Source organism: Cryptomeria japonica, chromosome 7 (assembly GCF_030272615.1).
Source record: "Cryptomeria japonica chromosome 7, Sugi_1.0, whole genome shotgun sequence".
In the NCBI taxonomy this organism is placed as follows: domain Eukaryota; kingdom Viridiplantae; phylum Streptophyta; class Pinopsida; order Cupressales; family Cupressaceae; genus Cryptomeria; species Cryptomeria japonica.
Window position 1 is genome coordinate 252,397,701 of NC_081411.1, and position 16,236 is coordinate 252,413,936.

Here is a 16,236-nt window from a genome sequence, read left to right on the forward strand (position 1 = left end):
GAGTGGAAATAAGATAAAGTGTCTGAGGACTGATCAAGGCGGAGAATTCACTAGATATTGTGAAGAAAATGGTATCAAATGGCAACTTTCTGCATCGAGGACACCACAATAGAATGGTATTGTAGAGAGAAATAACCGGTCAGTTGTTGAAGCTGCTAGGACGATGTTGATACAAGGAGGTGTAGCGAAGAATTTATGGAGAGAAGCTATCAGCACAGCTGTCTACATAATGAACAGGGTTTTGGTAAAAAGAGGTAAGGACAAGACTCCTTATGAATACTGGTATGGTAGATCACCTAATGTTAGTTATTTCAAGATATTTGGTAGAAAATGTTTTATCAAGAGAGGTGACTATTTTAGCAAGTTTGAGTCTAAAAGTGATGAAGGTATATTTCTTGGTTATTCCACCAAGAGTAAGGCCTACAAATGTTATAACAACTGGACACAAAGAATCATTGAGATTTTTGATATTCGAGTGGATGAGTATCCTGAAGACATAGGGAAAGCCAGTATGGGGAAAAAGGATGAAGATCCTTGCATTTTGTTTTTGGAACCAGAACCTGTGAAACCTGAAACCGGTAAAGAGAATGTTGTTGTACCAGTTCAACTGGAACAGGTAGATTCTGAAGAAGATGATGATAATAATGAAGAAGAACCTAAAGCTAATGATCATATTATTCTGAGGTATGTGAGACTCAATCACAATCCTGAACAGATTATTGGAGATAAGGATGGTGCAGTATTAACTAGAAGAAGAATTAGAGAGAATTCTTGCATGATCTCCACTATTGAGCCTAGAACTGCTAAGGAAGCATTTGGAGATGATCATTGGGTTAAATCTATGGAGGAGGAGCTTAAACAAATTGAGAAGAATAACACATGGACCCTAGTACCCCAACTGGTAAATAAAAATGTGATACGTACTAAGTGGGTTTTAAGGAACAAGTTGAATGAAGATGGTGTTGTAGTTCCCAATAAAGCTATATTGGTTTGCAAAGGTTATGCACAAGAAGAAGGAGAAGATTATGATGAGACTTTTGCACTAGTGGTTAGATTGGAAGGTATCAGAACTTTACTTGCATTTGCAGCACACAAGGGATTCAAATTATACCAGATGGATGTAAAGTCAACATTTTTTAATGGATGCTGGAAGAAGAAGTATACATTGAGCAGCCAGATGATTATGCTCTCACTAATGAGAAAGACATGGTATGTAAGTTGCATAAAGCATTATATGGATTAAATCAAGTATCGAGAGCATGGTATGAAAGGATTCATTCACACCTGATGAAGATAGGTTTTAAGAGAACTAGTGAAGATAGCAACATATATCTCAAATCTAAAGGAGATAAAATACTAGTTAGTGAAGTGTTTGTAGATGATATCATATTTGGAGGGAATGATGACATGAGCAATGACTTTGCAAATGAAATGAAAAGTGAGTTTGAAATGTCTATAGTGGGAGAGATAAAAAATTTCATAGGTTTGCAAATACAGCAAATGAAGAGTGGTATTTTTATTATATAGTCTAAATATGTGAAGGACGTATTAAAGACATTTGGTATGAGTAACTGTAAACCAGTTGGGACACTAATGGTTACATGTTGTAAGTTGTCTAAGGAAGATGAGGCCACATATGTAGATGAGGAGTATAGGTCAATGATTGGAAAATTGTACTATGTTGTTCACAACAGACCGGATATAGCTCATGCAGTTGGTCTAGTTGCTAGATTTCAGAAGAATCCGAAGGAAACACATTTGATAGCAACCAAGAGGATATTCAAATATTTGAAAGGTATTGTTGACTATGGATTATGGTATCCATATGAAGGAAACTTTGACTTGAAGATGTACATAGATGCAGACTGGGCAGGTAATGTTGATGATAGGAAAAGCACAACCGGTGGAGCATTCTTTCTAGGAGGAAGACTTGTCTCATGGAGAAGCAAGAAGCGGAGTTGTATTTCAGGGTCTACTCCTGAAGCTAAGTATGTTGCAGCTTATATGAATTGTACCAAGTTGTCTGGATGAGGCACATTTTAGAAGGTTTCAAGATGAAGTTTACAAAACCTTTAAAGATCTTATGTGACAATACAAGTGCCATAAATATTTCAAAGAACCCTGTCTTGCACGCATGAACCAGTAATATTGAATTGAAGTATCATTTCTTGAGGAAAAAAGTGCAAAGTAAATATGTGATGTCGAAGCATGTTTCTACCAAGGAGAAGCTTGCAGATATCTTTACTAAACCTATGCCTAAGACTACTTTTGAGTATCTTAGAAGTCAGCTAGGGGTTGTACCCTTTCATGAGGTGAATTGAGCATGATGTAGATTACATCAATCTCAAAGCTACTTACATAATTTTACAACAAGACTGATGTAGGAGTGGAATTATTCCATAGGGGGATCATCAAGTTGCAAGTTGTTGAGGTTGAATAATGAAGTTTTACATTGTATGTTTTACTTTCAATTTGGCATTGTTGTCAAAGGGAGAGAAGAACTATGTGATTATAGGAAGATGACAAGCTGAAGATAGGGAGAGTACATGGTAAAATGTAAATCAGGATTCCTATTCACAATCATAGCAATCAATGGTATTGATATTTGTATTGCCATCAATGCCAAAGAGGGAAATTGTTGGCATTTGCACGAAGATTGCATTAATGAAATGCTATGTTGTCATTGATGTCAATTAACCGATAATGATATTGTTGTAATGTTTCTCTGTAACCGGTACGAAGAGCTAGTGAAAGGAAACTATAACTGGTAGGTAAGTTTGTGGAGTGAACCAGTATTACTAAGTATTGGAAAGTTGAACCGGTAAACCCTACCTGTTGATTTGATAAACCCTAATTGATTAAGTCTGGTGAATTGGTTATATTGGTTTATGATCTAATGATGAGTGGTAATGATTATGACATGTAAGCATATTGTATGAAGAGAGTTTCAAAGTTTTTTTGGTGCGTTGAGGTAACAATTTTTGTCTTGGGGATGAGCAATTATATTGCATGTAAAGCAAAGTGCATGATGAGTTACTAAGTTCGATGAAGCGGTGATCAAGGAGTGGTCAAGGCTTTCTTGAATGATGTGTAGAGATTGTTATGTAATCCAACGATCATACTTGAACCGACTTGTTTGTAATCTCTATGTGAATTAGGTTTTTGTTATGTTACCGACCTAGTTGATTTGTTTATAAGGTGGCTGAGTTTTTTAGTTGTATGCGAGAAAAGTGGGCTGATAAAACTAAATATGTGAAAATATTTCAAAATACTAGTCCACACACACACACAGGACTTCTTGGTGCAAGCTATGGAGTAATAACGTATTACTTAGCTTCCCAAGGAGGGTCTCATGGTTCTCTATCTCACAATGTCCCTCAAACCAATGTTTTGCTCTCAGATCACTGAGCAAAATGGTTCAGGGATGGCAAATGTAAGAACGAGGGATGCTTTGATATATTTTAATATGAAATGGATGTTAAGCTATGTATGATCTTAGAAATGCAATAAACTAAATGATAAGATGACAAGATTAGTATGAATACTATCTTAGCATACTATATTTAATCTATGATTGAGCTAAAATGATAAAGAAATTATTCTAAACATGCATATTAGTCTAATTCCTGATCTAAAAGAGGCAAAATGAGGAGCATATATGAAATGAGAAAGCTTAAAACAATTTGAGCATAATTGGAATGCTACAAATTTGAAAGATGATTGTTAAGAATGGAGGAATGAGAGCTCTATTTATAGCAAAAATAGGGCAATGGATGGTCAAGATTGAATGGTTTAATCAAGGGTTGAGTTTGAAAGTTGGGAATCCATGTGCACAATTGGCACCAATGAAATGGTGACAAGTGTCAACATAGGGTTGGGTTGAGAGAAGAGGTTGGAGGCATTAAAGGCCTGAGAAGACCTCATGGTTATCTAAAGGCTAAGGGTCAAGTCTAAGTTAGGATTACCCACTGGATTAAGAGTTAATCCAAGGATAAACCTTTGTGCAAATGATTAAGAGATAATCATGGTCAAAGCATTAAAGGCCTGATGAGACCCTTGGGTTAGATAGAGGTTGAGTCAAAACAAATATTTTAACCATGTAGGAGGGTTTAGTTAACCATTAATGGTTATTGGAGACTTTGGGAATTAAGTGGTTGAAGGTTGAAAGCCTTCAATGGTTTTCAAAGACTTTGAGCCATTTAGTGGTTGAAGGTTGAAAACCTTTAATGGTTATCAAAGACTTTAAGGGTTTTGAGAAGTGACTTCCCTTTGCTTAGGGATGTGACAAAGTTTAGAGGAGGGGTTAGGTTAATTAGAAGCGAATAGAAGATTCTAGAAGGGATTAGAAAGGGGTTTGGGATTTTGCAAGTGGATGGAGGGATAATAGGATTTAATTGATTTAATTTAATTCAATTTGGTTGCAATTTGGGGAAATTAAATAAATTAGATTTATTCAATTTAGGATAACTATTTAATTAAATTTGGATTTAATTAAAAGTGGATAGGGGGGATTTAATTGAATAAAATGATTTATTCATTAAATGGGTATAGTGAATTTAATTTAAATAAATTGAGTAATTTACTTAATTAAATAGAGGAATGTGGGTAATTTAATTAAATTGGATTTAATCAAATAGAGAAATGAACATAAAATATTCATTTAGGAATATGGTCATTTTTATACATCTACATTTTGCCCCTCTTTGAAGTGACGTGTGTGCACATGTTATTTCAAAGAAAATGATGCCTTATCATGATTTATGATCAATGCAATTTTGTGTCACTCTTTTGATTTGCAAGTCGTGACCCAGATTTGATGTGATGTGTGATGCCCCAGATTCGATATTTGATGGTGATGCCCCCTCGGGAGATGAATCAATATTTTGAAAATTTTTTGATTTAATTTGATGAGTTGCGTACCTTGTTTCAAGTTCAATGTGTGAAGCCTGATTTGTGTTACAAGCTAATATGGGTTGGAAACTTGAGTTGTGTTACAAGCTGATATGGGTGGGAAACTTGAGTTGTTTTACAAGTTTATGTGAGTGTGGAGACTTGAGTTGTGTTACAAGTTTTGATATGGTTTTTGATAACTTGAGTTGTTTTACAAGTTGATATGAAATGATGGGATTTTGAACCTGATGTAGATGAGCAAATTGTTTCATGTTGTTGATGTGAGTTTGATTTTGATAGCTTTATTTTGATGTGGAAATTGATATTGGATTTGATGTTGAGATTTGATATGATAATGCCCTCTCGAGAGATCATTTGTGCACACAAAGCATGAATGATCTCTCGAAAGAAGAAGAATGTTTTTTGAAAGATAGAAGAGTAGATAGTGATGGCATGCATGGGTTTGATAAGATTGATTAGATTGATTGGAATGAGAGCAAGTCTGGTTTCAGGTATGACACCTCCTGTATAAGACATGGATGATCGAGCGTCTGGTTTCAGGAATGATATCACCTGTATAAGACATGGATGATTGAGCATCTGGTTTCAAGAATGATACTGCCTGTATAAGACATGGATGATCGAGTGTTTGGTTTTAGGAATGATATATCCTGTATAAGACCGATCAAAACGCCTGGTTTCAGGAACAATATATCCTATATAAGAGCTGATCAAAACATCTGGTTTCAGGAATGATATATCCTGTATAAGAGCTGATCAAATCATCTGGTTGCAAGAAAGATACATCGTGTATAAGACATGATAGAAGATAGTTTGGAAGAATGATAGAAGATAGTTTGGAAGAATGATGAAGATAGTTTAGAAGAATGATAGAAGATAGTTTAGAAGAATGATAGAAGATAGTTTGGAAGAATGATAGAGATATGAAAGTGAAGAAAGATTCCATGATGATGTGATAGATATGCATGCAAGGGATGCAATGATGAATGATGAATGATATTTTGAAAATGAGATGTATGATATGATATGCAACTAATTGTAAAATGATATGTAACTATGTGTTTGGTAGCATCCTCATTCTGCAGTTGCCATCCGATATAGCCATTTGTTTGCTTTCTTTGTAGATATCATCATTGAGCATTGATTTGTTTAGGATATGTTGAAAATTTATACAAGCATAATGGTATAATTGAACCATAATGACCTGAGAAAAATTTACATGATATTTGATTTTGCAAGATAGCACAAGCGTCAAGGTATAATTGAACCAGGACGACCTGAGTGCATATTGCGTAAACATACAAGAGTTAACCTTTGTCCCATACAAATCCGAAATGTCCTCAGCGATATGCCACCTGATTTCTTCATAGGACAAATTTGCATGGTAAAAGACTTCACTCACAAATAGAAGACAAATAAAACATCACATTCCTTCCTTGCTTCTCTAGTCGTAAGACATCCTGGAGGTGCTCAGGAGATATGATAAGCAAAAATTAACAACCATAAGTAATCATGCATGCTATTGGAAATTTATTCTTGTCAATTAAAACATCTTGCAAATAGATCTTTGTTTAGTTGAAATCAGTTCAAGTCTATGATGTTTAGCCTTCTCGCATTGTCGTTTGGCATTTGTTAGTTGTATTGATCCTTGTTGTCTTGCTACGTTTTTGGTCTGATGTTGAAAACCTTGAAGGCGAAATGCCCCTAGCGAGGCCAAGATTTTACCCCTTGCTGTTGATACTAATTTGATATGGATATGTACACTGATCACCAAGCCATGGTGGGATATTATTTGGATAATTGTTTTAGATAAACCAAGGACAGTGACTACACTAAGTATGTCCAAGATTGATAAGCATTTGTGAATTTTTGGTGATGCCTCAGATGGGTGGATATGATATGTACAATATGATTTGTGAAACATGTATTTCCATCAATTGATAAAGATAAGGCTAACCTGAACAAAATCTAGTAGTCATACTGATTGATGTCATTGTTATGATTGGGTCGATGATTGATAAGAATGTCTGGTTTCAAAGAGTGAGTACCCCGTATAAGACCGATCTGTCTGGTTTCGAGTGTGCCTATCCTTGTATAAGACATGTTGATGTTGATGTTGATAGATGGATTGATTATCAAGACTTGATGATTGATAGGAATGTCTGGTTTCAAAGAGTGAGTACCCCGTATAAGACCGATCTATCTTGTTTTGAGTGTATCGATCCCTATATAAGACATGTTTGATGTTGATGTTGATTTCAAGTAATGAATTGATTAACAAGACATGTAATAAGTTTGATTGCAGACTTTGAGATTTTTCCTATTGTTGATCTGATTTGATGGAAGGTCCATGTGTTCATGCTTTGATTTTTTTTTATTTTGTTGATTTTTAGTTTTTGGATATTTTGATTTTTTTGATTTTTTGGATTTTTTGATTTTTTGAGTTTTTGGATATTTTGATTTTTTTGAGTTTTTGAATATTTTGATTTTTTTGAGTTTTTGGATTAGAAGAAAGATGTATTTGGTTGCCCCAATGTATATCAAGACAAGGAATGGACGAATGGATGACTGAACCATTGAGGTGGAAATAGATTTGTTGTCCATAGTTTTGATCAAGATCAAGGATGAAAAAGGGGATATGGATAGAGATAGGATACAGATAGCACTGGATGATGGAAGCAATGAATAGATAGGATAGATAGATATGACTTAGAGTGAAGCAAGATTGTAGAAAGAATTGGATGATAGAAGAAATGAATAGATAGGATAAGGGATATGGATTAGAGGACATGGGAGATATGGTAGGAAGAATAGAGTGGATGAACTCTGCCCTCAAGCATAGAGGTTTCCATTTGCAAAAAGGTGATATGTAAGATTGTCATAGTATTTAGCACCATCTGAATAAGTGTTCTCGAACTTTTTAGAGATAGAGACCCAACCCACACTTGGAACCTCTGGAAAATTCAACTGAACATTTCTAGCAACTGGGAAGCAGACTCAAAAGGGAATAAGAATCCCAAATTGGATCAAGGTACTTAGTCTCTGATTACCCATGTGTGTGCAAGTGGGTTCATTCTGGCTCATATGATCATTGTAATCTTCAGAATCCAGCATGGCTAGCTACATGAGTTACCTTGACTTCAAAAGCATCTTGGATAGAGCCTCGTTGCCAGCGAGCGTCCATAGCCCCGATGAGGTTATCGCTGTAATCTCACAAATATTGCTCCATTGCCAGCCAGGCATCCATAGCCTCGATGGAGTTACTCGCATGTTCCCATAGCCAATCATTTTGATATTGGATTTCATTGCATTTTGCTTTGATATTCATTTTCTTGCTCATGCTTTTGATATTTCTTTTTTTTTTTTTTTCTTTATTTTTCTTGCATTGGCTTGTAAGTGATGAAACTTACATGGGTCTGATAATTACAGTGGCGCTGAAGCAAGATTTTAAATTTTTCACTAGCCATGTCTTCAATTTAAGAGATCACAATGATTTAGAGCAATCGATTAAGTATATGAGATATAGTAATCAAAAGATGTCGGTACCAAGATACGATAAGTGGTTCTTTTCTGGATTGAGTGTGTATCCCAACCAAAAGAAAATGTTAAAGAGGAACAACCTCGGATTCTGAAGCATTTCATGAATAGATATCTAGGAAAAGGACTGAACATTAGATTCAAGCATGGACAAGTATGTGACAAAATGACACAAATTCCTATTTCACGGATGAAGGATTTATGCAAAGGATTGAATCAAAGGGTTGGAAGGATAGAAAAGAGGTGTTGGATAATAGATAGAATGTTTGAAGATTTGTGCAAGGATAGATAGAAATGTTTTCAGGATGAGTGTTGGTACTTGAGAACTGATGAAGAGATGGAGGAAAATTGAATTTTGGGATAGAAGGACCCAAAATAGATAGAGAAAATGATAGAAGAATATATTTGGGAAGATGTTTAGATAGAGGTTTGAAAGAAGTTCAAAGATGTGCTCCTCGTTGATCTTTTCTTATGGATCATTTGAGGTGATGGATTGGTGGATGGAGGGAGGTAAGGACCCAAGATGGATGAAAGGGATGGAGAGTTTGATTGTGGAATGAAAGGACCTAAGATAGATTTAGAAGAAGAGATTGACTTTGGAATGAAAGGACCTAAGATAGATTTGGAGGATGAAGAGATTGACTTTGGAATGAAAGGACCTAAGATAGATTTGGAGGATGAAGAGATTACTTGATCTTGATCTTGACTTGGAGTAGGATCATTTGAGTTTGTGCTTTTCTCTTGATATTTAATTAGAATAGTGGAGGATATGGAAGGAATATCATGATTTTTATTAGGAGATGGATGTTGAATGGGACTCTACTCTTGAGATGAAAGGGGATCATCGGGGATGGAATACCAAAATTTTAGGGGATCATCATAAGATTCTTGACAGGTGGGATCTTGATCAAAAATGGGATTAGATTGGAGAGCCATGATATCTTGATCTTGATTTATGCTAGGACTCATTTCCTTTGAATGAGTTTCCTTTTTCTCGGTTTGATGATGAATGGTCAAAGTTGATGCTTTTGATAGGTTGACACAGAGAAATTTACTCCTTTTGATAAGGGTCTTAGGACTAGGTTGTCTCTTCTTTAACTTAGTTTTGTGATGAAGACTTGTTCTTCTCAAAATATGAGGAGTGGTCATACATGAATGATCAATGGTTTACTTTGATGTTTGGATTGAGATACTTCATTTGGAAACTTAAGTCTACTTTTATCAAATGAAGGTTTAGATGCCCCCTCACGACAAAGTGTGTCAAATGATGTGGATAAAGTCTCCCGATATGGAAACTTGATTTGACAACTTAAGGTTTAAACTTGGTATGTTGTTTGTTTGATAGAATCCTTTAGATGATGGACCTTTTGATCAAGGTGATGATAATACCTGATTTTGATAGGATAAAGTCTTATCTTTAGCTAGTTTTGGATTTGACAACTTTTGTTCTAAGACTGACTTGTTTGATTTGGAAATGATTTCTCTGGTGTTTTGATTTGATTAAAAGTAGACTTTTGATAGTATGCTCTTGTTTTCAAGGGTTCTTTGTCAAATTTGCTAGATTTGTTTTGGATATAACGTTTGACGTGATGAAGGAATACCCGATGAGATTTGAATAGTTGATGATTGATGTATAAGAACTTGTTTCTTTTGATGAATTTGGAAAAACTAGGTTGTTGTTTCTTCAATGTGATGTTATGATAGAGGTTCTTTCTTCTCAGAATAAGGGGATTAGTCATGCATGAGTGATCATTGGTTTCCTTTGATTTGTTTGGATTCAGTTGATTTTTGTTTTTGAAAATTTCAAATCTTACTCTATCAAAGTGAGGGCTGTTAGATGCCCCTTCACGACAAAGCGTGTCAAATGATATGGATAAAAGCCTCCCGATCTGGAAACTTGATTTGACAATTTGAAAATTTTAAACAAGTGTTTTGAGATAAAAATCCGTAAGATGGTAAAGGATTCTATTGATACTGATGATGAGATTTCCGGATTATGATAGGAGAGACATCCTCTATTGCGCGATTCGTTTAGGATTCTGACAACGTTCGTTTTGACACAAATTAGCTCAAGAAATAGTCTTAACAGTTTGTTTTTGCTATTCTTGTTTGATGAAAATGATGCTAATGAAAAAAAGTTTCTGAAAATGTTTCTGAAAATTTTAAAATTCCTCCTGTTTTTGCCTTCTGTTTTTCTGTTTTGATCATGCGCTAAGCCAGAGACTAGATGCGCTAAAAAAAATTCTCAACATGCTAGAGAAAAGACTCCATGCGCTATACTGCCCCCTGATACGTGCCAACTGGTTTATTTTGTTTTTGCCTTGGTTCAAAAAGGTCATGTGCCAATATGGGCCACCAATGCGCTAACTGTTAAACCCTATGTGCTAAAGTTTGGCTTCCACGCGCTAAGCTGATGTTTCAACGCGCTAAACTGTTTTCAAAATGCGCTACTTGAAACTGCTAGAATTGGATTTCTATGAAGCGCTAATGTTAAGACTTAATGTGCTAAGGTGAAGGTTTAATGCACTAAAAGATGGTCCCCACGCGCTAAGAAGTTGCTCTCACGCGCTAAACTGCTCTAATATATTTTGACTTGGCTATTTTTCTGCGATTTTTGAAATTTTTAACACTTGTGATTTTGATGGATGATTTCTTTTTGGATACTCAAGCTTACTAAGTCAAATAGATAAACTCTTGATTACTTGGTTTGGTATTCCCCTAATCTTGTTGGATGAAAGTCTTTCCTAAATATAGTTGAAATGTTGATAACCATCTCAAAAGATGCTTTGTTGGATTTGGAAATCTTCTCCACTTTATAATTTTCCTTGTTTGAACTGACTTTTGAGTTTAATTGTTGGATACTTTGCAAGATATTTTAACATTTGTGACAAGAATACATAGCACACATGAAGACAATGATCATCCTAATGCTAAACATTGAGTGTATGTTCTTTTGAGGATGTGTTCAAATCCTCGATGTTATCACTGGTTTGATTTACAACAAAAGACACATCAGATAGACTCTTTATTCAAAGGTCATTAACAATATCATAGCCCACTAGTCTCGATACTTCGTAAGCTCAAACAGCCTTGTCACCCCCTAGAGGGTGCCCATTTTTTTGCCTTTTGCCAGAATTTAACTCAAAGTGAATTTCTTCACAATTGAGTAGTTATCTTGGGAGATATATGGTGAGTAATCTTGGGGGCGGATTCTTCCCCACCCTTGCACTATGATATTGCCAATGTTTGGCGACTGACTAGGTTCAAAGTTTCTAATGCTATGGTTCATAATCAGGCTTCCTGTTCGGCCGTCAGTGATAAACTCCCTTAGGAGGCTTCCCAACCTTTAGAACAAAGGCATTACGTATCGTAAAGATACTAGGGGAAGGCTAATCGCTGCGCGTAACCGTTGAAAAGGACTTTTGTCACTTTCCACATTTGATTATAGTGGGTTGGAATTCTTGGCATCAAAGTCATTCCCCACTTAGGTCGTTCCCTTCACACTGGCCAAAGAATGGCTTTAAGAGTTTTTCAACCCCTCGGGAAGGCAGGCTTGCTAAAGGATTTAAATGCTTGAAGTACAGAAAGCTTAAGAGTGGCTTGGCTTTTTGGTCACCCAGTTATGGGGAGAGCATATACCTTCCACTTTCGAGACAAGGCAAACAAGGTTCTTTTTAACCTTCAAGACAATGATTTTCTAACTTCTATTTGGAGATGTTGCTCCAAAAAGCATGATGTTCTTTTTAACCCTTCATAGCAAAGTGCGTATTTCCTAAACTTTTGTAAAACAAGCCTGGTCAACAAAGTAAATCGTGATGTTTGTTCAACAAAGTAAATCGTGATGTTTGGTCAACAAAATTAAGGTCGATAGGGGAAAACTTTCCCTCTTTGCCTTGCACAAAATGAAGATGAGGTTCTTTTACTTTGCAAAATGAAGTGAATCCTCTTAAACACCAAAGGATGGTGAGGTTCTTTTTAAAACTTTTGCCCAAGTAAAGATTGTTGGTTCTTTTTACAGCCTCCAAAATGAAGTGTTTTTCCTCTAATCTTGTAAGAAAGCAAATATGAAGTTTGTTGTTCTTTTTACCTTGCAATAAAGAAAAGATGAAGTTTTATTTTAAAACACCAAAAAGGAAGACATGAAGTTCATTTTATGCATCCAAATGAAATGATGAGGTTTATTTTAACTTTTGTAAAAAGGAGAGCGAGTTCTTTTTAACCAACTTTTGTTGAAAGAAAGTAAAAAAAGAAACTTAAAGCCTCTAAACTTGCTCCTTCCCCTGCACAAAAAATATTAGAACCTGCACACAGTCAATGATCAAATGTTAGTGTGGGCTTACACAAGCCTAAATTCTGATCTTGGTTACAAATTTTACAATTCTGATCCTGAAATGCTCTGAAATTTGTCTAAGTCTGAAATTTGGAAGATCTTCCAAAAACTAGATTTTGCATTACAACTCCTAGAGGTCTGAAACCCCTCTCAAACATCCTGACAATATATATGGAATATAACTTAAAGTATAAGAAAGAGAAAAGAGAAGAGGAAATGTCACTTATACTTAAATGTTATATTCCATATATATTATGCCTCCCACAAGCCTAATTTTTGACTCTGTCATAAATTTTTGGCTCTGCCAACTCTATGCGCTAAACTATTGCACGGATGCACTAAGAAAAAACACCCACACGCTATTATGTGCCCCCAATGCGCTAAGCTATTTTACAGATGCGCTATTCTATTTTTCTTTCGTGTCGAGACCTACAGGAAAATATTAGTGGAAGTCATGCGCTAAAGAAAGGACTTCACGCGCTAGAGTATAGACCCCACACGCTAAACAGTAAGCGGGATGCGCTAGACTTTTAACCGAATGCGCTACTCTATTTTTCTCCCATGTTGATACTTACAGAAAAAGATTAGTGGAAGTCATGCGCTAAAGAAAGGACTTCATGCACTAGAGTATAGACCCCACGCGCTAAACAGTAAGCGAGATGCGCTAGACTGTTAACCGGATGTGCTAGGGAATGTTTCCCACGCGCTGATTCATGTTTCCCGCAGACCTGCAAAAGTGGTTAAATTCAAAAACCGATTTGATATATGGGGTCTAGCCCCACGGTGGGCGCCAGAAATGTATGCGAGAAAAGTGGGCTGATAAAACTAAATATGTGAAAATATTTCAAAATACTAGTCCACACACACACACAAGACTTCTTGGTGCAAGCTATGGAGTAATAACGTATTTCTCAGCTTCCCAAGGAGGGTCCCATGGTTCTCTATCTCACAATGTCCCTCAAACCAATGTTTTGCTCTCAGATCATTGAGCAAAATGGTTCAGGGATGGCAAATGTAAGAACGAGGGATGCTTTGATATATTTTAATATGAAATGGATGTTAAGCTATGTATGATCTTAGAAATGCAATAAACTAAATGATAAGATGACAAGATTAGTATGAATACTATCTTAGCATACTATATTTAATCTATGATTGAGCTAAAATGATAAAGAAATTATTCTAAACATGCATATTAGTCTAATTCTTGATCTAAAAGAGGCAAAATGAGGAGCATATATGAAATGAGAAAGCTTGAAAGAATTTGAGCATAAGTGTAATGCTACAAATCTGAAAGATGATTGTTAAGAATGGAGGAATGAGAGCTCTATTTATAGCAAAAACAGGGCAATGGATGGTCAAGATTGAATGGTTTAATCAAGGGTTGAGTTTGAAAGTTGGGAATCCATGTGCACAATTGGCACCAATGAAATGGTGACAAGTGTCAACATAGGGTTGGGTTGAGAGAAGAGGTTGGAGGCATTAAAGGCTTGAGAAGACCTCATGGTTATCTAAAGGCTAAGGGTCAAGTCTAAGTTAGGATTACCCACTGGATTAAGAGTTAATCCAAGGATAAACCTTTGTGCAAATGATTAAGAGATAATCATGGTCAAAGCATTAAAGGCCTGATGAGACCCTTGGGTTAGATAGAGGTTGAGTCAAAACAAATATTTTAACCATGTAGGAGGGTTTAGTTAACCATTAATGGTTATTGGAGACTTTGGGAATTAAGTGGTTGAAGGTTGAAAGCCTTCAATGGTTTTCAAAGACTTTGAGCCATTTAGTGGTTGAAGGTTGAAAACCTTTAATGGTTATCAAAGACTTTAAGGGTTTTGAGAAGTGACTTCCCTTTGCTTAGGGATGTGACAAAGTTTAGAGGAGGGGTTAGGTTAATTAGAAGCGAATAGAAGATTCTAGAAGGGATTAGAAAGGGGTTTGGGATTTTGCAAGTGGATGGAGGGATAATAGGATTTAATTGATTTAATTTAATTCAATTTGGTTGCAATTTGGGGAAATTAAATAAATTAGATTTATTCAATTTAGGATAACTATTTAATTAAATTTGGATTTAATTAAAAGTGGATAGGGGGGATTTAATTGAATAAAATGATTTATTCATTAAATGGGTAGTACTCCAGATGATTGTTATCATCTAATAGGGGTCTATTGTAGTGTTTTTAGGTCTTCTAGGGTATTTGAGGACCTTCAGGAGCTTTGAAGTGCATTAGAATGAAAAGTTGCATCTTAGGAGTCAAAATATGTAAAAAGTTGTTGAGCAACATTCTGCAATTTTTGCAAAAGTTGCATTTTTGAATGATGGCATTGCAAATTTGGTTGAACCAACTGAACCAACAACATATAAGCCAAAAAACACTTCATTGTATGGATTGGAGGATTGGGAATGCAAGAACATTTTTTTGGTTTTTGAAGCAATCTTGTCTTTTCACCGTTTTGACAGTTTTTCCCTTGTTTTCATTGCTTGGTACAGTCCAGTACGAACTTGATTGTACAATATCATTGCAGGGAATGACTTCTCATTTAATTTAATTTCCATTAGGGTTGATTTGTAGGAATTATTATCCTTAGTTACAAAGATATCATCCATTCTTTGCAACTAGGTGTAAAACCCTTGCAAGTAGGGTTTAGGAGCAAGAAATGGCTCTAACCTAAGCATTATTTCATGGCACCTATTGAAATCAAGTGGAATTATAGGTTAGGGTCTATACATAGGTTTAGAATAGGTTTTATTGTTTTGCAGGACCTTGTGGAGGAGAGACAATGAAGCCCTGGGCTCACCACTGGGAGTAGGTGAGTTAGGACAGTAGAAGAAGTGAGTTTTAAGAGCACATGAGGATTGGTGCAAGACAAAGTGTTAGATGGTTGGAAAGCCCTAAGTATTCCCTAGAAGAATCCTAAATATTTTGGAGCAGATGATTTGACTGGTGAAGGGTTTTGAAACCATCTTTCCAAGTCACCCTGAGGAGGCCTAAACCCTTAAAATTAGTGTAGTGTTTAAAACCCTATGTGTACAGACAACATAAATGTCATTTTCCAATATTCTATGTAACTCAAAAAAGGGTAATCGAATCCATAATTTATTTGTAGCCTTGTTTGCATAATTTGCAAACTAAGTCTTGAAAACCGTTATAGGAGGGCTAATCCAATTAGGCCTATTTAAGCTCGGTAGAGACCAAGAAAGGCTAGGAAACCATGGTGATGGGTTTGGTGATGCTAAAAGACTCAAAAGAATTCAAATACACTATGTAGATTTACCTTGAGTCCATTGAATGAGGTTGGAGTGTTGTGATCCTTACAGGAGTTGTTGGAGCCTAGGAGTGGTGTGTGGAGATTGGGGTGGCAACCTCAATAGGAGGAGTTGATTGTCTAAGACCAGTGGCTACACCTTTGAGGAAAGACAAAGTGGTCCAGACCTTAGAGGTATCAATAGCAAAACCCCT